This window comes from Tursiops truncatus, chromosome 10 (assembly GCF_011762595.2).
Source record: "Tursiops truncatus isolate mTurTru1 chromosome 10, mTurTru1.mat.Y, whole genome shotgun sequence".
Classification (NCBI taxonomy): Eukaryota; Metazoa; Chordata; class Mammalia; order Artiodactyla; family Delphinidae; genus Tursiops; species Tursiops truncatus.
In genome coordinates, this window is record NC_047043.1 from 16,343,501 (window position 1) to 16,367,916 (window position 24,416).

Genomic DNA, 24,416 nt, shown 5'->3' on the forward strand with positions numbered 1-24,416 from the left:
TAACAGTTCACTTTAGATACATGCTTCTTTAGCTTTCTGAAGAGTTTACAAATGTTTCAGCTTATCTAATAGAAGATGTTACCAGATTCAGGTTATCATATTGACATAGCTCCCCTTTCACCACTCTTCTGTTTTCTTATGACTCTAAGGTAAGTGACGTATTTTGAAATTCATCACCTATCTCTATATTCCATGGAAGAGACAAAAAAATAAAAATGAAAGCCATGACCTTCTGTTGTGTGTTAATAAGGCTTTTGTGGACTGAGTGAAATACTCAAGATTTCTCCCTCTTTCTTTGGTAATTCTTGGTCCATTCAGAATATAGAGCTAATAAGGGTTACCAGGAGTTTTGGAAAGAGAAGGTAGGTTTTACTATGAGCCAGAAGAGAGAACCCTCGTCATCCACAGGACTGCTGTGGGGCAGTAAATATTGGTACTGGTAGAGAGTCCTAATGAGAACAATTTTTGTGTGGGTGGCCAGCTACTTTTGAATCATCACTTGCTGGAAAATGTGATTGCCTAGGTATCTCTCAGCATATAGTAAGACGTATCTGTAACACGAGTCTCAGTTGTGTTGAGTCTCAGTTGTGTTGATACCTAACCATAAATTGCCCCTTTTGTCTTGGCTTATAATACGTGTATATAACATTGATGTGTTTTTATAACCAACATGAGATAATCTATTGTCTCATAATCTTGTGGGTTAGTAGTTATTGGTAATGTACTTTTCTTTTTAGCAAGTAACTTGGAGAGCTACTTTCAGTACTTCACGTCCTGCATCTCAGAATGTATGAGTTCCAAACAAACTTATTCAGTCTAAAGCTTTTATCAACATGAATTTGAAATGCTCTTTATAGCAGAGAGAAAAACACCCTTGATTAATCTAACACGTCTCAACAATTTTTTTTCTACCTTTATATTCTTAGCACAGTCCCCTCCTCTGTTCACATTCAGCTTGTATTGAAAGAAATAAATGGAAACTCACTGACTCTTGCAGTTGTTTGCTTTCAGAGCCAGGTAATTGTCTAATCTTAGGAAAAGTCTGGGTGGTTGTCTTTTCTGCAACATGGCTACTTTAAGGATTTTTCAGAAAGGGCATGAATTTGCACAGAAACCTACTTTATTTGAAAAATGATTCCTTTGCTGGCATTCTTACTTAGTGTTTGTTTTTCCATATATCTGTTGGATAATGGAGATGTTAAAACTATATGATCTATCCACCTAACTCTGCAAATTGGAAGGTATTCAAATTACAAATACAAGTGACTTTGCTGGTTAAGGTGAGTGATTCAAAGAATGTATCAGAGGTTAGCAGTGATTTAGTGGCTATTTATAGAGAAAGTATTAGAAGAGGTTTATTTAATACTACTTTCATCATCATCAGTAGATACGGATGTGCTTGGTTATTCCCAACCAAGGAATGTTTGCAATGTAAAGTTTTTCTTTTTCTTTTTTTTTGAATTTTATTTTATTTATTTTTTATACAGCAGGTTCTTATTAGTTATCTATTTTATACATATTAGTGTGTATATGTCAATCTCAGTCTCCCAATTCATCCCACCGCCACCACCACCCCGCCTGCCACTTTCCCCCCTTGGTGTCCGTATGTTTGTTCTCTACATCTGTCTCTATTTCTGCCCTGCAAACCGGTTCATCTGTACCATTTTTCTAGATTCCACATATCTGCGTTAATATACGATATTTGTTTTTCTCTTTCTGACTTTTTTCACTCTGTATGACAGTCTCTAGGTCCATCCAAGTCTTTACAAATGACCCAGTTTCATTCCTTTTTATGGCTGAGTAATATTCCATTGTATATATGTACTACCACATCTTCTTTATCCATTCGTCTGTCAGTGGGCATTTAGGTTACTTCCATGACCTGGCTATTGTAAATAGCACTGTAATGAACACTGGGGTGCATGTGTCTTTTTGAATTATGGTTTTCTCTGGGTGTATGCCCAGTAGTAGGTGTAAAATTTTTCTGTTGTCTTGTTATCTGAATATTAGGGTTGAAATGGAAGCCTAGTTTTCGGACTGGCAGGCTCATTTTATTGCTATGTGGAACTGTTACTAAAATATCGAGGTCATAACTTTCTAGGTAAGCCAGTGTGTTTAGGCAATTTTAAGTCCTAAGATGCTCTTTGCCATAGGAGAGTTTGAATTCAAAACAGTGCTCTGCTGCTTACTAGCCACATGATCTGACCAAGGTACTTGACCTATATACAAGCCATGGTTTTCTCATTACTGTGACATTAAGTGTTGCTTGTTGTTTGAATTTGAGATAACTTACATGAAGTAATTGGTTGTGTCCTTATTATGAAGAAGTCATGTTACTTAAACTGAAGGAATTTAAAATAAATCCAACAAGAGAAGTCTAATTTTGAGTGAGAATATTGGAACATCTAATATTGGAACGTTTAATGATTAGAATCAAAAGACAAATTTTCTTTTGCTTCTAAAATATGTCTTATGAAAAATGTCTCTACAGATAGAAACTAGTATGACAATTACCTTTTATTTTCTTAATTTGAGAATTGCAAATTCATGCTAAGGGTGGTCTTATAATCTCACAATAGGAAATAGCAGTCTATAAGCTCACATTGTAAAGACATTGAGTTAGCAGCATTGTCTTTTTTTCTGCAGAAGACATTGGGATCATAAGGGTCTTACAGGATTCCTGTGTTTGAGTTTTAAAATTGCGAAGAAGGGACTTCCTTGGTGGTCTAGTGGTTAAGACTCTGCTTCCACTGCAGAAGGCGCAGGTTTGATTCCTGGTCAGGGAACTAAGGTCCCTCATGCCGTGCGGCACAGCCAAAAATTTTTTAAAATAAACAAATAAAATTGCGAAGAATAATTATGAAGTTAAATGTAATAGAAGAAATAACCTGTTTTTCGTATTCTTGTGACTTCTCTGTAATTCATTCTTTAGTAATTCAGATAGTAGGAACGTTTGGGGGGGTCAGAGCCCCTTAAATTCTACATTATACCATTATTAAATTGTCCTATAATCAGTAATAAACATTATGATTCTTTGAAAATTTACTCTAAGATGAAAAGTCTAAATATGCTGTCAGTAAATTTTAGTGCTATGTTTAAAGCCGTCCTGTCAGTGCAAGTTAAATTTCCCAACTGAAAATTGCGTTTCCTTTCTTGCTTTTCCTTGAAGTTTTAAATGACTGTGTGTCACAAATACAAAGTGATTTAAAAAAAAAACTCTACACCAATTGTAGAATAGGGATTACAATCCCGGTTGCCAGTCACGTGACAGACTATTACAATAAGATCACAATTTCTTTCTGAGTAGCATATTTATGAAACATTTTATATTCATAAACATTTATTTCTTAGAAGTGTAATGAGTGAAGAGACTAGGGCTAACCCATAGGCAAGGGAGCATTCAGAAGAGATTCTGAAATAACCATGAAATCATTCTGATTATAAAATGGTTTCCTAACATACTAAAAATATACTGACTGTACATTCAGCTGCCAGGAATGAGAAAGGGAGCTCATTAACTTTTGAATGGATATCAGTAGATAAAATTGTTTATATTTTTGAATGGAAACTTTAGTTTACCTTTTGTGCAAAAAATATAGTTTATATTTCACTGGTTTCCTAGCATTTTTCTTTTTTGGACTTATCCTAGCCCCTTGACATTTTCGTGGACTATTTTTACCTTCTCAGTGTGTGTATCATTTTTGTGGGCAGTTCTGCATATGACTATAATATTTACCAGGTTAATTTCTGGGTATCATCACATTGTTCTAACAGACCATTGGGAAACCTCTCCCCTCACTTCCTCACTTACGCCAAACTTTAGGTTTTAAAATTTCCTAGTCTTTGGGGGCTGGGGTTTGACATGGTTGCATTTTAGACATCTAGAAAAACATGTCAAGCAATGACCTATACTTTGTTGGGGCCAGAATGAATTTACAAGCTAGTATTTTCTAGGATATTTGTATTGATTTTTCTCTAGCAACTAATCAATCAGTTTCAGTTGTATAAGTGATGGAGCAAACCTTTTTAAGTGTGCTGGGTGAGTGGTGTGGAAACAACACCTTTCACTGCTGTCTCTGGAATCAAAATGTAGAGATGATGGATGAGCTGTTTTTATAGCTCTCATGTGCTTTTCTAGATCTCATTTCTGTGTTGCTACTTTTTTTCTCCCTCATAAATCTGAACGTCCCCCACAAGATAAGTGGCATAAACCAGTTATGGAAAGGTAGATAAATTAAGATGAAATATTCAGGGCAAGGAGAAAATTTCTTGATGCTTAGTGATTTCAAGATTAATGTTGGAATTTTATGAAATGAATTCTGTTTTATTTCAAGACTTGCAAAGATACTGTCTATTGTGTATGAGATTAATTATGCAGTGCAGCTGGAAAACATTGCTTCCTGCCCTTTTAGATAGGAAAGGATATGAGCAATATTTGATTTTCTGGTGTATGAACTTCAGATTGTTGAGCTGTTGCATTTGACTTATCACCTTTAACAATGAGTACTGTATATTGATTTTCATCTAAGCTTAAAAAGAGACCAATAATTGCATCCTATTAATTTATATTGGCAGTTATTTAAATGTCTTTTATTCCTTTATCTTTTCATTTGTGCTGTGTTCAAATTGAGAAATCTGTTTCTTCTATAGGATTAATAATGTTACTGTACATATTTGTTATACATTGTCAACTTCCAAAAAGGGATTTTAGGCAGCTTACATTAAATGATTGTGTGTAAATAGACCATGAAAGTAAAGGGTGTATGAAATGTTGTGTTATATGTTGTGTTATGTTTCAAGAGGGAAGATAATTATACCAACTTGAATCTTGGCTGATTATTGGTATATTGGTATCAAGTTGGTATATTCAAGTTGGTGAATCTTGGCTGTCCCAAAGAATAAGGAGATAGGGTGATTTATATAACTTGTATGAATGTATAAAAGGAAGGATATATTTTTAAAAATTATTTATTTTTGGCTCTGTTGGTTCTTTGTTGCACATGGGCTTCTCATTGTGGTGGCTCCTCTTGTTGTGGCGGGCGGGCTTCTAGGGCACGTGGGCTTCAGTAGCTGTGGTGCACAGACTCTCTAGTTGTGACTCGCGGGCTCTAGAGCGCAGGCTCAGTAGTTGTGGCGCACGGGCTTAGTTGCTCCACAACAAGTGGGATCTTCCTGGACCGGGGATTGAACCCGTGTCCCCTACCTACACTGGCAGACAGATTCTTTTTTTTTGTTTTTGTTTTTTGTTTTGTTTTGTTTTTTTCTGCGGTACGCGGGCCTCTCACCGCTGTGGCCTCTCCCGTTGCGGAGCACAGGCTCCGGACGCGCAGGCTCAGCGGCCATGGCTCACGGGCCCAGCCGCTCCGCGGCACGTGGGATCCTCCCAGACCGGGGCACAAACCCGCGTCCCCTGCACCGGCAGGCGGACTCTCAACCACTGCGCCACCAGGGAAGGCAGACAGATTCTTAACCACTGCACCACCAGTGAAGTCCCAAGGATATAGTTTATAATGAGAAATCTACATGTTTCTAGGCTGTAAACACTAAGAAGAATTATTTTCTTATATTCTTTTCTAAGAGACATTGACAAATATAATAGAAATGCCTTTAGCTGGCAGTGTGTAGAATTTTAAGATATAGTTTCTACATTGTCTTTTCTTCTGTTGATTCTTACAAATCCCCCAATATAATATTAAACTATAACTTTTAAAGACATTTTAATGGGGGGAGCTAAATAAATGTAATGTACATAATACATATAACTTGATAGGGAGATCTGATGCCTTAAAGAGCTGTTTATCAGATATTTAGTTTAAATAAGCTGAGATTAATCACTCTTATTTCAGAGAATGTTAGTTAAGGCTATCTGTGGCAGACCAGAGTATGATTTACTTGGTTCTTGCCTCTTCAGACCTTTGAGTTTCTAAGTCAGTGGTGTTCAAAGTTTTCTTAGCAATAAAGGAACATTCTTCAGATGAATTTTGAAAAGTGAAAGCAGAACTGCCAGGATTGAAGTAGAGGTGGGGCCCTGTTTAATGAGCCCTTGTTTCTGAGGCCTTTCCTCAGAGCCTTTAGGATTTGGCCTGAATTGGCTGGTGTAGTTTAGTATTTCTCTAGTGTATCCTTAAGTACACCAGTCCAGGGCTGGAAGATGTTTTCTTAAAGGGCCAGATCGTAAATATTTTAGGCTTTGTGTGCTACAAGGTGTCTGCTGCAACTGTTCATTTTTGTCCTTCTAGCATAAAAGCAGCTACAGACAGTACATGAATCAATGGGAGTGGCCGTGTTCGAATAAGGGTTTAATGGTCAACTTTGGAGAAAGCTAACTTAAAGTAAATGAGACGTTATTGGGAACTTCCTATTGTCTCTAATATGCTAATACACATCATAAATTCATAAGAGATGGATGTAGTCTTTAGAAACTAATGTTGATCTAGAATAGATTAGTATTATCAGTCTAGCTGTTCATTTTAGTCACGTGGAAATTTTATAAAACCAAAACCACACTGATGTCTGTGTCCCATTGCTGACTACTGCATCATCATTTCTGTGGATTGGGAGGCCCTGCATTTTCTAAAATATAGTTGATTCTAACATATAAGCCAGAGTTGAGAACTTGAATTGAGAACCATTAGTTTAGATAATTTTTTGGTTGAAGTTATTAAATGAACTGACCCTCTTGACCTCTAGAGGGATTGTGGAGAGGAAACCCTGGTTGATTAGTAAAGAATGAGCCATGTGGCACAGGGAACTCTACTCATTGCTCTGTGGTGACCTAAATGGGAAGGAAATCCAAAAAAGAGGGGATATATGTATACCTATAGCTGACTCACTTTGTTGTACAGTAGAAACTAACACAACAATAAAGCAACTATACTCCAATAAAATTTAATTAAAGAAAAAAAAAAGAATGAGCCAGGTTAGGGAGGTTGGCAGGTCAGAACAGCGTGTTGTTCATTTGCAGACACCACCCTGCTAGTAAATGGCTGGTTTCAGAATCCAGTGGTGCTTATTTAGTGAAAAGGCTCGGTGATTTTTGTTTTCTCCAGGTATCACAAAAGGGTCAGCTGGCATTTTATGAGTGTTTATTTACTGTGCTGTATGGGAATTAAAAGGGTGGAAAAGATGGGGTCCTTGTCTCCAAGGAGCTCCTCCTAGTTTAGTAGGACAGAGTAGCCAGTTGGACTAATGAGCATTAAAAGTACACAGACCCAGGAAGCAAGTCTTCAGATGGCAAAAACCATTGAGCCTTTTAACTTAAATATCTCTACATTTTGAAAACATCCGTTATCTGTCCGGGTGGTGTCAGCAAATTGGCAGCCCTCGTGCTGCGCCTCTGCCTTCCCAACTCCAGGCATCCTTTACTGATCAACCAGGCTTTCCCCAAAGAATCCCTCTTAATACAGAGTTCTTATTAGCCACTGCTTAGTATTCCTGATGAAATCCACTTGCCATCCTTAATCTTAAGGTTTATGTGATGCTAGAGGTCTATGAAAGAAAGAAACCAAACAGTGACTCTTTAACTGAAGTAACCATTGGAACTGTATAGTTGTTATTTTGCCATTCATTCAACAAATATTTATTGAACGTTTATTCAGAACAGTTCATATTTCTCCTTATAGGCACATGCTTTAGAAAAGCGGTGATAACAATACATTATTATAATCAGCCTTTCATTACTTCTGCCAATAAGATAGGGAGGCCAGTGGTGCGGTTTGCTTATCTCTGCTGTGGGAAACAAGGATGCAGTCCCAAGGCTGTTTTACGAAATGACATCTGTTCATAATTCTCTAAGCTTTCGTAGTTCAGAGTACATGTAATCCGAAGTACGGAAAATTTGGAGCTTCTGGGAATACGTTTTTATATCCATCCCCCACTGTTACTGGTGAGTTTTATCTTTTTTACTCTATTTTGTTCCACAAAACAACCTGCAAGAATGCAAGTAAGTATGAAAACCATATAAAATAATGAGACCTTGGGAAAGGAGATGAGGAAAGTCAAGACTTGATGCAGCATTGGAACACGGGAAAGTAAGCCATAGTCAGATAGGCAGTTTCGACTCTGAACTTTTCTTAAAAGCTTATATAGTCTATAAGGAATAAAAACAACCCAACTTGGCATTAGATTTGCAAGAAAATTTTCACATGTGAGCTCTTCTAGGGAGTACTGAGAGATGCATTAGGCCTCAACAGCATCCCTTTAACACTCAGACTCACTTACTGAGTTTCTTAAACTTGTATGCTTTGGCATTCCTTGTTAAAACTTGCAGCCGTGCCCTGTAAAGCATAACACTCTGGAAGGATTTCTTGGGAGGCTAAGACAACACATGCTAAGTATTTGGTACTCTAGTGATCTGAGCCCACTTCCATAGTCCTTGGGCACCACAGAGGAATCCTGCTGTGGAGGCTCCTAGCTTAGGGTCTGCATGCCTGAGGTCGTTTAGTGAGATGATATGTCAGAGTGCAGGAAGAAGATACTAGAATTTATATTGATCTGTATTTTCTCTTCCTTAAAAAGTTTTTTGGTGTATGTTTCATATCGTATATAATATATTAGCACAGTAGTGCTTGAGTGTCATTAATAAATACATCTCCCTTGGGCTTCCCTGGTGGCGCAGTGGTTGAGAGTCCGCCTGCCGATGCAGGGGACGCGGGTTCGTGCCCCGGTCCGGGAGGATCCCACGTGCCGCGGAGCAGCTAGGCCCGTGAGTCATGGCCGCTGGGCCTGCGCGTCCGGAGCCTGTGCTCCGCAGCGGGAGAGGCCGCAACAGTGAGAGGCCCGCGTACCGCAAAAATAAATAAATAAATAAATACATCTCCCTGGAGATGCATTTAAAAAAATTTTTAAGCAATTCCGGAGAGTGATTTTCTAAAATATGGAGACCACTGATATAGAGGAACGAATAGCCTGCCCATTTTCCACTGGAAACCCAATTCTTTCCACCAGCCATTTGGTTTCAGCAGGGCAGCAGAGTTCTTTGCTCTCTGTCAAGGTCCTACGGTGCCTGTATTCTGTTTTGACTGCATGCACATCCATCTGCTTTTGAGATCAAATAAGCAAATAATGAAGTTTGTGCCCTTTGGAGGAAACCTGAAGTACTTAACAAAGACGCTTGCCGAGCGTCCACTCAGAGGCAGGCTCTTGGTCCTGCAACAAATGTTCCCGCTCTCCTTCCATCTGGGTTTCAGGTCACTGGGGGACTGAGCCAGGAGGGCATCGGGCCAGGCATGGGTGACAGTGTGTATTTGGGTTTAGTAGGTGCTCAATAAATGTTGAATGAGTGGCTAATCCTGAATTGATTATACTCGATGAAATTCCATATGCGACTTGGAACCTACAATGAAAATAAAGCCTGGAAAATCTATATTTCTAAAGTGGGCTAGAGATATTGCTTAGTTTCAGCTGCTCTTCCTTCACAATTGAGTACTGTGTCTTATAACACAGGCTTGATTTTATGATACCAGATTATCTGTGGTGGTGGCAGCTTTCCAGGATTTGCAACAGAGAAATAATTTACTTTTAGAAAGTAGTTCCTGATAGTTAACGGGTATCTGTCATTTTACCAAATGAGTATATCCGTGTAGGTCCGCGTTTCTAGTTATAAATAAATATTTGCTTTGATATTTTTCTTCTATGAAACAGAATTCTGCAAATGATTTCTGGGGACAAGGGGACAGAAGTTAACCAAGGGTTTGCTTTCAGAGTTTGAACTGAGGCTGATCTGTCTCTGGGATCATTTTGGTGAACTTTAAAGGCTGCAAGTTAGTTTTGGAAGGTTGTTTAATGGAATTTTAATAGCCCTGGAAAGATGTGAAAGTGATACTGCTACCTGGTGGTTTGTAAACCTGACCTTTGCGAGATGTTTTCTGGGCAGAAGTACTACTTTGTGATGCCAGCAGCTTTTATTGATTCTGCAGAGTATGCAGTTTTCTAACACTGGCTGTCAATTCATTCCAGCTGAAAAATTATTAAATTTCTTCTCCTGCTTGTGTGGATATTAAATTGCAGTAAACATACTTGCACAATGTCAGGTGCGGCAAGCACAATTTTCTGCGTGAAAAAAATATTTGTTAGTGGGACCTTGGCTGTTCAGCAGAGGTTATAAATTTCTGTATTTCTTTTTATTTGTTGCTCTCAGTTATGCTTTTTATTTCTCTTTGTGAGTTCCAACACATTTCTTGTTATTTGTAATATAAGAAAGAAAAGTTTGATTTAGACTGCTGACTTTAAATACTATGCCCTTTAGTTCATTTCTGGTATGGGTGAGAACCTGGGGGGTAAGAGGATTTAACCAGTGAAAATATAATTGGGGCAGAATGAGAAAGATCTAATGAAAGAATGTATTGAATGAAAAAGGGAAGGAATGAAGGCTTAGATGATTATACGCTCCACATAGATCTTTTTGACTTGTTGAATTTTAGTTAAGGAAGGTGAATGATGGTGAGGTAGTAATCATCTATGGAAGCGGTTCTTAAACTTTACTGTCTCTGAGAATAACCACTGGACCTTTGGGCTGTGTATTTAAAATGCAAGTATCTGGCCATATTTGCTATTCAGTAGGTCTGCCATAGACCCGGGAATTTACATTTTCAAATGACTCGCTCAAAATGACCCAGGTAGAGGTGTTGTGAGGACCACTTCTAGAAACTTGTCTAGAGAACCTTCTTGATTCTCAAATACCAAGTCATTTGATCAAAATATTGAATGGAAGTGGAGAAAAAAAGTACCATTTACGGTCAAGAATATCAGCATAAACAACGTAAGCTACGTAAATGGTCTTCTACATGTTCATCTCATTAGGAAATACATATTTGATTTCTCTAAATACCTTCCTCAGTGGGTGTGAAGTGACAGACTTCAGTGGTGTGTGTGGGGACAGTAGCAGTGTTTCATGAGTCAGGCCTGATACAGAATGTGTGTGTGTGCATGTGCATTTGATACGGCATGATTAGAGCTCAGAAATATGGTGGAACTCAAAAAAGTAGCCCAGGAAGTCATCAAAACAAAGAGATCTGAGTCAGAAATCAAAACCAGAGTCTGAAACCAGAAAACTAGAGAGAAAATAAACCCAAGCACATGGGGAATAAATAGGAGAAAATCCTAGCTAATTAATTAGAATGGGCCACATTGCTTGCCACTTGCAGAGTGCTGGACTTGATTCAGGGTTAAAAGGCTATGTGTGCAATGGACAAAACCCACTTTTGTCATAAACATTATTTGAAATATTTAAGCTTAGTTGATTTTACGTTTCATAATTACTTACAGATTTTATAAATACATTTTAGAATCTAAGATTTAACAAACCCAGGGAATCAACAATTCCTGTTTTCTTCTCTCTAAATACCATGTGGATAAACTATTGAAAAATCCTGGTAGACTGCTGCTCCGTGGGCCTCATTGAATCACTCCTCCTAGTATTCATGCTTCGTGTAGATAGACCCCTTCCACATTGACTATCTGCTTGTCATGTGTCTTGCTTCGGCCAGTGGAACATTAGAAAGCATTATGCAAGCAGAGTTTGATAAGCACTTGTATACTCGGGCTTGTTCTTATGGAATGTTGGAACCCTAAGCCACCTTGAGGGAGGTCCAGCTACCCTACCGGCAGTATCATATGGACAGAGAGATGCATAGTCAGCCCACAGATATTCTAACTGAGACTCCAGATGTGAATGAAGAAGCCATATTAAATGTTCCCACTATCACATTGATCCAAAAAAAAACCTGCCCAGCTGGACCTAATCCACATTGCAGAATTAGGAGCAATAATAAATTATTGTTTTAAGCCGCTAACTTTCTGTGTAGTGTGTTTTTCAGCAATAAGTATATTTTGTTAGATATTTAAAAATATATTTTAGTATTAAAATGTCATAATGCCATTATTATATTTACAGTACCTTTTATCCCATATAATATTATTGTATATATATATTCAACAAATATATTCAAGATTGTTTTCCATTAAACTAAACATGGTGGTAATAATAGGATATGGTTTAAACAATTACTGGCATATCACCAGGAACTGTTAGCGTAGAGGGAGTTAAAAATCACAGGGCCATGTAGCTTATAGTCTGCAATTTAGTAAGTAAGCCATAATATCACTGAGTGATAAGAGCAGTGATTCAGATAAGCCTTAGATACTGTGGCATTTTGGTTAAGAACAGAAAGGGTTAAATTCTGTCTCCGTAGTTTGTTAGCTCTGTGCCCTTAAGAAAACTGTTTATTCTCTCTCAGGCTTAGTTTTTCGTCTGAGAAATAGGAGTAAAGCATACTCATTAGATAATCAGCATGAATATTAAACAGGATAATGTAATGCTAAATCTGATACTTTGAGAATAATAAATGGTTGCTTATTATTATTGTTGTTGTTCTTAACAATATAGTAAGAGGGCAAGAAGGAGGAAGGGGAACAGAAAAGAGAAAATGCTGTTGCCATTTTATTTTTCTTTATTTTTCTGTTCTGTGTGTATTCACATGCTTTCACATGCCCATGCCTGGCTGTTTTTAAGAAGAAACACTGGCCCGTAGATGTGCTGCTCACACTTTAAAGGGCGGACAGATTACCTGGAGATTTTGTTAGCGTGCAAATTTTGTTTCTAGAGGGTCTTGAGTGGGGCCTGAGAATTTGCGTTTTAAGTTCTCTGTTGATACTGATACTGCTGGTCCTCACGGCCTTTCATATTTTAGTCTTAAATCTCCTCTTCAGCTGTCATCTCTCACCATTCATAATTTCTTCAATCACACAGAATTTTTTCTTCACACATCTGTGATAGTGCTTACCAGGTGTAGTTAAAGTGACTTGTTTAAATATTTATATTCTCTACCTCCTCTGTGATCTCTGTGATAAGGACTGCTTGGGTCTTACTTATCTTGATATCACAATTAATGTTCAGTAAATGTTTTTTGATACATGCCCTTATGAGTCTCATAAATGTAGACTGGAAACTTCGTCTTTCATCTTACCTACTAGAAGTAGTAAATGTTCTCAGAACCTTTGAACCCATGAACCTTCTCAGTATCTGGCTGTGGATCCTGGAGTTTGAAGGAGTAGTCAGCCAGTATCCTTGATTGGTAATGAGAGAAACATGGATTGTTCACAGATGGAAGGTAATTTGGAGAGGATAACGTGGGTTGGGCACAGTTCAGACTGTTTCTTTCTGTGAATATTAATGTAGACCCATACTATATCATATAAGCAAATAATGGCCAACTAGATAATATTTGAAACAAAGTGAATGTTCTGCGTAGGAAATGTTGAAGAAAACTGGATTTAAAAAGATAATAGCTGTTTTCTTTGAAAAATTGGGTTGCTATGTATTATATACAAGTGAATTCATTTCTGTTTTTGTATCTATATTTGTTCGCTCTGGCTACATCTGTGCTTTATTTTTTAGATTAGAAATAATTTATATGCAATGGTCTGACCTTCATTTACAGTTGTACTGCCTTAGAGATATAATTCACTGTGTAATTAGTTTTAGTAAAAAGGGAGGGGGGTAGGAGAAGCTTGGCACTATGTTAAGTGGAGAATAATTGAATAAAGGTTTTAAAAATAATTTCTCTAACTGTATTAGCCCAGCATTTGAATGTTTCCAGCAGTATTATTTCTGCAACTAAATTTTCAAATAGTATATGCTTTGTATAAATTCATAAATCTTTCAGTGGCATGAAAATATACCTCTCCATATGAATTTCAAAAATCTGTAAATTTTTTTGCTCTGACTGACTAACATTTTGCTTTTTGATGACTAGTTCTTGATTTAAAATGATGATGTTTAAAATAACTTACTTTTGAGTAAATACAGGAGAATGAGGTTTTCTGTAGCACTTTAGCCAAGGTTAGTGTTGGATTTAATCTTAATTGTTATTACTATTATTTGTTTATTTAACAAACGTTTGTCAAGTACCTATTAAGTGGAAGATTTGTGATAGTGAAGTGTGTTTACAGTTTACATTTTTTGTAGTGAATCCTGGAACATTTACAAGAAGCAATTTGTGATTTGTAAGTATGACTTGATAGCAGGTTATGAAGCAAAAACATATTTTTCTTCACTAAAATATAGAATTTGATAAAATATAAGTTGCTGCTTAAAAGAGTCTGGCTTGTTCAGAATAATTTATATAAAAGGAAAAATAAATGGACCCTTGGACCAGTGTATTTTAAGTAGGGCAAGATATTTCTCAGATTGGGTGTCAGCTCACTCTTGACATCTGATCACATATTCAGCGACTGTATTGCTAATTATTCTTAAATATGGACTTCAGGAAGCCAAATTGCCATCCCTAAGCAAAGAAAATTTTATTTTATATGCTGCCTAGTATTTATTCTACTACCAAAAAACATAAAATAGAATGTTTGCACATCACCGATTTTATTCTTTGTTTTATTTTCATTCTTATTTGTCATACTGATTTTTTGTGATGAATACAGGCGTGATTATAAACATAATTCAGACATTATGCTCTTTTGTGGGCCCTTATATTAATAAAATTGTCTAAGAAGTGGATGTCAAATGATATTCTTTGTACTTTTACATGTAGCTTTTCAGTTCATCCTTACATTTGCTTGGTGAATTATAGCTGCTGGTGCTTGTTGTCCCTGTTTCACTGAAGCACAGAGAGGTTACACTGCATGTCTGAAGAAGAGTGATCAAATAGAGCTTTCCTGATGGATGGGCCATTGTACTTTGCACTATAGCATGCTGCCCCTCCGGGAAGATGATGTACTCAAATACTTGATACTGCAAATGCATTGGTTGCTATAGTGTGGTTTAGTTTATTATGGTAACTGGGGTCATTTCATCAGTTGGGATCATTTTGAGAGAGGCCCTTAGTAGAATTGCAATCATAATGTTCTTGAATGGTGGCACTGACACATTTCACAGGTTTTCAGTTTCATTGGCGTCGCTGTTTCAAACCAAAAGATTAGATACCTTATAAAAACAACAGAATGCTGAAAATCAGACCCAAGCAGTAATTTTAGGTTCTAGTTACCTTAATATACTAGGAGAAAGTATTTTAATATGTGTGTCAGTAAATAGACTACATTTAAGTACATTCATTAAGTAGTTCATTAAGGTACATTTAAAACAAACTCTGCTTAATTTGTAGAAATACCTGTTCTTTTCAAGTTTGGAGATTGAAAATATTTAAAAGAAAATAAAACCGTATTTCATAGTTTAGAAATGTACGTAAAATGAATATAGTAATGATGTTAATGATGCAGAAAGATTAGTTCTACTATGTGTAACTATTACCTTGAGGCTTTGCATCCATGAAGATACTTAAAGTTTCCAGTGTACCCATCAGAGTAGCTTGATTGCCTAAAATCTGTGTTCTCCTCAGCTGCGGATTTGCATTAAATGAACTGTGAATTTTAATTTGAAATGTATTTGGAAACCAATTCCTATTAAAAAGTGGATTTATAGCTTCAAAACTGGGTACTTCCGAAATGCCAAGTAAATCCAGTTCATCTTCAGTTGCCAGTTGTGTCTGTTTTTAATTTTAGGCAATTGCATTTGCGACCCACTCTTGTTTGGCTTTACTTTTTGAGAACCAGTGCTCCAAAGAAAGAAAAAATAAACCCACTTTTGTTCCTAGTTTATTTGCAAACCAGGTCAGACGCCCTTGATTAGCTCTCAGTTGGAGGATAATTTGAACCTTGACAGATTGAACCCAAACAGCAGGGTTTCTCTAGTCTGGCCAACAGATAGAAAAAATAAAATAAAAGCTAATTCCAGTTCACAAGCCGTACAACAGGACTGAATAAACGTGCAACTGTTAATGAATAGCTATTTCAAATATTTACAAAAGGCCCAAGAAAAAAGAAAAGATTAGCATCTTAGGCAGCTGTTCTAAGGGAGCCCGATTAAAAATAAACATGATAAATGCTGCTCAAGAGCTAATACATCCATCAAATATCAAATACGTTCAAAGAAGAAAACACTTTCAGAAATAAAAACTATTAAGACTTTGGAGCATGACTATCTTGCTTTGTGGTTTACACCAGAATTTTATTTTTATTCTGGTTTAAATGTATCTTTTCTAACCCCTCAAATATTCTTAGGGATGCTATTTTATAGATAGTCAGGTTATGGGTAAGTGAATGGAATCATCTGAGTGGTATCCATTGTGATTAAATTGGTTAGAAACTTTAAAATTCAGCTGTATATCGTTTGAATGAAGACATACTGTTAATTGTTATTTTATGGGATTGCAGATGATATAATGGTTTGAATATGACCATAATAACATTTTAGCATCATGGCAATTGTGCTAGGAAATGCTACATAAAGATGGAAATTATTACTGAAGCAGTAAGGTGTTGGTTCCCAGCACTGATTACAAGTACAGTTATTATTGTCTCTGTGTGCTTTTAACAGTGTTTCTACAAATGCATCCTAGTCTCCTCATGTAAAGTACCCTTTTAGCGCTTAGCTAAAATTAAACTGTACTTGCCATGCATTAATGACTTGTATAGTAGACTTTTGGCATTCAAGACTTACCATTTGTGTTTTTAACTATTTTTTGATACTTTGAAAGTGTGGAAAGAAGCAGTTTGAATTTTCTGATGCTTGTATTTGTATTTGAGTAGCTGTGTTTCAAGGCTAAAGTGGAAGATCAAGTCATTTATCTGATGAATGAGTTTAGCCAGCAGCTCAGCATTTATTTCAGTGTGATGCAGAGTAAGTCTCTTGTAATTTTTTAGTTGTAAATGACTAAATCTTTGTTTGTGTGACCAAGATGTCACCTAAAAGAAAGCCAATTACTAGTGGTATAACCTTTGTGGATTTGGAGATGATAATGATCTACTGTCTTAGTAAATGAATATTTGAAAAGTTTGAAAAACTTAATTATTTTGATTTGAGGTCATTTCTAATTTGTAGAAGTGGGATTCTTTACCAGGAGTGTGGATCATTTTGTGGAAGTTCAAAAACCATGCTCCTGAATGAAGTGCAACCTGTGTGGGAGTGACGTCTGTGATGCAGATGTAGAGCAGCTTGCTCATGATCTCAACTACAAGTCAGTTCAGATATGTTGATGTATTATTAGGCCCACTGTTTGTTTTCAGGTTGGTTTCTGAACCAGTGCAGAAGTATGGCCATCCTTAGTCCCTTCTAGAGAGGGTATGTATTATTTGGGGAGACCATGTTGAAGGCTGGCAAAGAATCATGGGATGTCATTATCCGGCCGTAGTGTTTCTCTGACTTCATAGTGCATTCCTCTCCAGCAGGACCTTTATGGACCCATTTCTCCTATCCCCACCCAAATTGGCACAATTGAATGCTACATAATAACCTATCACCTGGAATAGCCTTTAATCACCGTTAATTCATTTTTGCTCTCTAATGTAAGGGTTAGAAAATGGAAGGGATGTGACTAAAGAACATAAATAAAACACATGTATGAAGGGGGCATGAATAAGTAGTAAGGGGATGAGGAAGAAAGCTAGACAAATCAGTCCTTTCTTTTGAGCCACATGTTGCTTCTGTGTAATAAACAATGTTATTATTATATTGCTGTTTAATTCTTTGAAATATACACACTGCCTATACACACACACACAGGAGGGGAACTATATTATGATTTATACATAGAAGGAGAGCAGTATCAATTTGATATTTTTATGGTAACTTTTTTATTTGTACTTTGTTGAAGGGGTACTAAATATCACCCCCATTCTAAAAGTGGTTTTAGTGAAATCTGAAAGTGTCTGTTCCTTACTTCAGAAATACTTGCATTCAGACTCCATTGATAACACTAAATTTTCATGCTGTTCTGAAGTTATATTAGGCCCTTAAACTTAGACTCTCTTTGTACTTCATCATTGTAATTTACACACTGGGTTGGTACATTCTCTTCAAGACAGTTTGTCTTGTGCCTCCAGCTGCTCCCCAATAGCCATTGTGCTGAATAAGCACTTATTTCAGTATGTCCTTGATACAATTAATGCAGGCATCTGCAGAAGCGGCGGCGGCGGCAGCAGCTGCAGTGCCTTATGGAAGCCAACTTCTGCTTAGCATTGTGATAAAAGAAATAGTTTTGAGCTGGAAGCTAATGTTGGCTTATTTTTAGCATAAAAAGAGTTGCACCTGCCAGGGCTAGCGGAGGACTGAGGTTTGTTGATTACACGTTCTTGTTAGTACCATTGTTATTGGTAAAATGGGGATGATGTCATCCTTATCAAACTGAATTGGCACCCTGTAGAGTGACAAATAATTTACCCTCTGTGGTTTTATCAGCATGGGCCGCATGTTAGAAGCAACCAAGTGCTGAGTTTTCACAGCTGAATGCTATGGAACTGCAGAGGTGTATGAAAATGAAAGGGATTGATACTTGTAATCAGTGCACATAGTAATGGCCAAGGTGTAATGAAACATAAGTGCACATTTAGGGTAATTATGCTGCTACCAGGTGGGGCCCTGGGGCTTTGCATGTATAGAAGCTGCTTGAGGTGGTGGATGTGCAGTGAGGAATCGTGCAGCACCATCTGTTAGATTCTCATTTTCTCATTAATTCTTCTGTCCTCTAAGTCTGGGCTGCATTGACTTTGAACAGCACTTCATCTGTTCAGTATCTCATCTCATTTTAGTTGGGAGTTGCTTTCAACAGTGGTATTGATATGATGTAATTCACAGTCTCAGCTATGTGAAATATATTAAAACCAATCATCGAGTTGATTTTTTTTTTGAGTAAAGCTGTCTTTAGTAACATCCACATGACTATCTAATTCTAAATGATTCACCACTTTTGTCGTTATTTTTTAATAAAATAATTAAAATAGCTGTTCACTTGACTAAATGCACATTGTTCTCCAAAATGTTTTATAAATAAGATTATTTTATAAAAAATTACAAAAGTGCATCTTTTGTAATTTTTAAAAAATTACATGTCTTATTTCTATAGGCTGATGTAATTTTTGTCTCAAATATAACAAAAATTTATTTTTCAGTCAAGCTGAGGAATAAGTTATTTGTACAACAGTATGAATATACTTAATACCCCTGAGCTGTACACTTATGAATGGTTAAAATGGTTTTTAAAAAATGATACTTGAAGTTGTATATATAGGAAAGTAAAATGCTTTAAATGTGCTAAGTGAATTTTATAAATATTTTCACTAATATTAAGAAAAATATTTTTAAGGCACCTAGCATAATGTTGTAGGTAGTTCACATATGACTGCTTTCTTTATTAATATGAATTTTAATATGAAAAATTTTAGTGGAATCTATAGTATACATTCATGTAACACGAGAAGTAACAATAAAGTAGCATCTAATGGCCAACTTTTTTACACCATATATTATTTTATACCAGGGTTCAGTGTATCAGAATAATTTGGGCGGTCTTCTGAACTCTCTGCTTGCATCTGACTGACATTAGATTAGCGATTTCACAATCTCTTTAATAAATACAAGTGTGATATTTGTATGGTCTGAGTGGTTCTCTAAGAGCTTTCTATAAATAACAGAAATACCCCTATTTAAATTTTCCACCAGGAGAATCCCCATGCATTTTGTCATTCCATTTCCATGAATTTTTCTAAAATGGAAAACGAGAGAAAGACATATTAGCTTCTTCCAAAAACTACATGAACGCCCCCAGCTATGCCCCTGCGGTCAGTGTTTGTCAGTGGGCTTGCACAGAGGCTTGGAGAGCTTTTCTCTCAGTGACAGTGCTGCCACCTGAACATCCCTTCGATGGATCTCAGCCTAGTAACCAGCTACCTCCAGCTCCATGGAAGGAGAGAGTTAAAAGCAATTTACTACCCAACTAACTTTTTTTTTCACGTTTATCTTGAATAAGGCTCCTAAAACATTAATAAAATGTATCTCATTTCCCCCTCCTTTCTATTATAAATTCATGTAAGGCAGCAAATGAGAAGAGGTTGAAAACTCCTTGTAAGTTATCTCTTGGGAAATTACTTGATTATTACTTAATATGTAGTGTGGTGGTGGACAGAAGGTACGTCAGCAATACTTTATTTCTCTCCGAAAGTTTACTCATTTGTATTCAGAACATTTAAATTTCAGGATTTTTTTTTTTTTTCCTCTCATACATCCAGCAGACATTAGCTAGATCACCTATTTACTAGGCTGTGAGCTTAGCAAAGGCCAGGCAAGAGGTCAAATTATTTGAATCCTGGCTTGGCCACTAGCCAGATATGTGACTTTGAACTAGTAATTTAACCTTTCCAAGCCTCAGTCTTCTCATCTATAACCTGGAAATAAGAATTCTTTGCTTTGCACAAATTGTGAGAACGCATGATAACGTATCTCTAACAGGGTGCCTGTGAACGGGCACTCACTGCGTGGTTGCCGCTGTTACGGTTCTCTTTACTAACAAATATGATTAAGAACCTATACTCCAGTGTTTAGGTTATCTTCACAGAAACCATTGCACAGGAAAACACAGCAATAAGTCCTCATCCTTTATTTACTAGCACTGCATATTCCTCAAAGGCAAGGGTGGACATATACCTACACAGTTCCAAGATACTTAATAGATTAGAAATGCCAACTGAAGGGTATTAATCAATTAGGAGAAATACTTACATGTATATCCCTTCTCATGATGGTATTTTTAAATACATAAAATACATAAGATTTTAAAAGAAAACAAATTATATTGAAATATCAGTGTTCAGAAAGGACATTTTTGTGATATGTGTTTCTTTATCAGTACATTAAATAGCAAGATGCAGCTATGTGTCTAATAATTTTAATAATTTCCTAATAGTGATATTTCACAATACCTGGAATAACTGTAATGTGATATGAAACTATAATTTTTATGGACAAAAATCACAGATACTGCAAACACCTGTAACTTGTTGGCATAATTGTAAAAATGCAAAAATTTGGCAAAAGATTAATGAAAACAAAGTTGTGACTTTTTTTTTTCTCATTCAAGTTCGCGCATTCATTCCTTCACCCCTCAAGTGTGTCATACCTTCAGGGCTTTTGTACCCAAAATAAGAACCCCTGGTGGAGTATAGGTAACTTTCAACAAGCTTTCCTAACAAAGGAAAAGATGTAAACAACAACGACAGAAGCTAATACACACACTTATCAACATCAACAAAATACAAAAATGACTCAGACCAGCTGGTTTGTGTTTTATTAGTCCTCGACCAAGACCCCTGATCAGTGGGCTCTTCAGTGCTACCTCTGTCCATCCCCTCCTATAACATTAGCTATGTCTTACAGTCTTATACTCAATAGTTTCTTGTTACTTATGTTTCCAAATGTACTTACTGTTTTATTTGAAGTAGAATACGAATTTTCCATGAAATCAATGTAATTTCCTGTCAAATCTATCTGTGTCACAGGTCTATAACATTCACTTACTTTACAGGCAAAATATCTGTCTCTTTACCTGTGAGCAAAGAATGGTTAGGAACACAGTAGGCTTGGAGTTCTCAAACAATGTGGCCTGAGCTTTAGGGGATGCCTAAATTGAAATCTTGAAATTATTTTGTCCAAACAGAGAGCAACAGGAAAGCTCCAACCATATTTATTCCTCAGAGATTGTAGTTACACAGTTTTATATATCTTTAATTATAGAAGATTGTAGCCACAAAAGTATACCATATTTTAAAAATATATTCAGCAACTTGTATTATTAAAAATATTTTCATTTAAAATGTATACTTTAGAGCAGCAGTACTTTGTTTTCTTAACTCTGAAAAGCTTACTTTTCCTAATCTGCACTTTTCTGATTATAGTTTTGATTATCAAAACTGTACTCAGAACTAAGTAAAAGTAATTTAGTGAGAGTCATCAGAGTGCAGAGAAAGATTAATTTTGGCTTTTAGGATGGTGCGGGATTTTCTAGGAGGTACCTTTAATCTAGGTTTCAAAGGACACGTAGGATTTGGTAGATGGTAATGTGGGAAAGGACATTTCTATTCTAGGCTGCAGAAAAAATATGAGCAAATACTGAAGGAGTTGGACATGCATGTTTTCGTTAGGAACACAGCGCAGTCTGGATAGCTGGGTGCATGGTGGTGATGAGTCTATAGAGGCCCAATTATTGAAGCTTTATGTCCACAGCTAAGAAGCTTAACCATTATTTTGTAATTATTGGAAGGAAATAAAATTTTTCTTTGTTAATCAGAAAGAACGTAGGAAGAAATCTACATTTTAGGGAAATAATTCAGGTTGTATAATAATATGAAGGATGATTAGAAAAGGGAAAACATTGGAGAAGAATGAGATTATTAAAGGCTGTTCTGTTCAAATGATCCAAGTGAGAGACTTGAACTCGGCACTGGGAATTTTGAAAAGGATGAGTTAGAACCAAGGGATACTTTAGAATACAGATTTTTCAAAATTGGAGGGTGGAAAAAATAAACACACAGTCATAAATGACTGGAATTTGTAGTCTGATTGATTGTAAAAGGAAATGGAAATTGAAACAGGAGCATCTTGTTTTAGAGGAAAAGGCAGTTTTAGGCTTAGGCTCAGTGTAGTGTTGGAAGTCTTTCTTTGTAGAAAAACATAGCTGTCCGTTCCAAATTCTCATCTGATGCTCTCTTAAAAAGTTCAAGTTTACATGAGGATTGGGGACTCAAACTTTTTTTTTTTTTGCGGTACGCGGGCCTCTCACTGCTGTGGCCTCTCCTGTTGCGGAGCACAGGCTCTGGACGCGCAGGCTCAGCGGCCATGGCTCACGGGCCCAGCCGCTCCGCGGCATGTGGGATCTTCCCGGACCGGGGCACAAACCCGCGTCCCCTGCATCGGCAGGCGGACTCTCAACCACTGCGCCACCAGGGAAGCCCGGGACTCAAACTTTGAAGCAGAAAACTGAAGAGATGCCATCTGTTTCGCAGAGGTTGAGTAGGATGAGATTTAAGAAGATATTGTTGATATGACGATTAGGAACTCATTGATTACCTGAAGAGAACAATTTCATTGTAGTAGCCATCCCCAGACTTTAGTGTGCCTAAGAATGGCCTTAGAAAGCTTGTCCAAAATGTAGATTTGTTAACTCTTTATCACAGGTCTCTAGGACTAGGGCAGTGCCTGGAAATCTGCTTTGAAAAAGCACTCAGATGATGATGATGATGATGACAGTAGCTGATATATATATATATATATATATATATGTATATATGTGTGTATATATGTATATGTGTGTACATGTATGACTTTTTATATGCCAGACACTGTTTTAAGTTGATGATATTTATAATCATGGTCTTATAAGAACCCTATGAGGTATGTATTATAATCTCCCTATTTTACAAATGAGAAAACTGAATCACAAAGAGTTAAATAACTTACCCCAATGTACACAGCCAAGAAATGGTGATTCCACAGCCTGTGATCTTGACCACCATGTTACTCCCAGTGAGTGCTGAGAATCAGTAACTTAGAGCACGGCCCATCAAAGGCAAGTGAAGGAAGACCACTGCCCAGCCTTTCATCTACCAGGGCCCTTAGTCATTGTATTTATTTCTGTGGGTGTTTTAAAAGGCATTGCTTTGTTTCCTGTTACAATTCTTGTAACACTGTTTTGACCTTGCTTAATTTTTAATATTCTTTGAGCCTTAAAAAATGGGAGTGACCAGGTTTCTCTTAACTTTCAAGAGGCCCTGGGCAAGTGATTGCAGAGGAAGTTGGATTGCAGTGAAATTAGTAGCTAAGGGGAGGCAAGGAAATCAAAGTAGCTAAGGTTTGGAGGTTAAGGAGTAGCACCTGGCCCAGAAGCCTGTGTAGAAGGATCTTAAGGGTGGCAGTTCCAGGTGAGGAAGCTGTGGCTTTAAAACAAGCATACTGGGCTTCCCTGGTGGCGCAGTGGTTGAGAGTCCGCCTGTCGATGCAGGGGACGCGGGTTCGTGCCCCGGTCCGGGAAGATCCCACATGCCGCGGAGCGGCTAGGCCCGTGAGCCATGGCCGCTGAGCCTGCGCGTCCGGAGCCTGTGCTCTGCAACGGGAGAGGCCACAATACTGAGAGGCCCGCGTACCGCAAAAAAAAAAAAAAAAAATTCGTGTATATAAACCAAGCATGATTCCACTTAGAGTTATGCTTATTTGTACTGCCTTGAAGGACATTGGGCCAGGGATACAGAAGGAAATAATTGGGGTTGGGAGTGGGGACAGGGGGAGATTGCTAAAGCCCCATAAAAACTACGCTTTGGTGCCCCCGACTATGGAAAAAAGAATGGAAATGGTGTGGTAGATGATGAAATTGTATGGAGGGAACACTGTTTTTACATTAGGGGCTATTTACGCATGTTTCTGTATGACAAGGAAAAAGGAGGTAGAAATAAAGATTTTGGTCTTACTAGAGATGGATCTTATGTGATGGGAGAGCAATTTCGAAGGAAATGGGAAAGGATAGTAAGGTTAGATAAGTAAAAGAACAGGAACACTTGTTACTGTGACACGGAAAGGGAAAAGGAGA

At 37.2% G+C, this 24,416-nt stretch overlaps 1 protein-coding gene across 7 annotated transcripts in view; it reads left to right on the forward strand.

Moving 5' to 3' along the window:
* Positions 1-24,416, forward strand: part of CDKAL1 (CDKAL1 threonylcarbamoyladenosine tRNA methylthiotransferase) — a 652,719-nt gene that overhangs the window by 288,056 nt on the left and 340,247 nt on the right. The gene's annotated exons all lie outside the window — the stretch shown is intronic.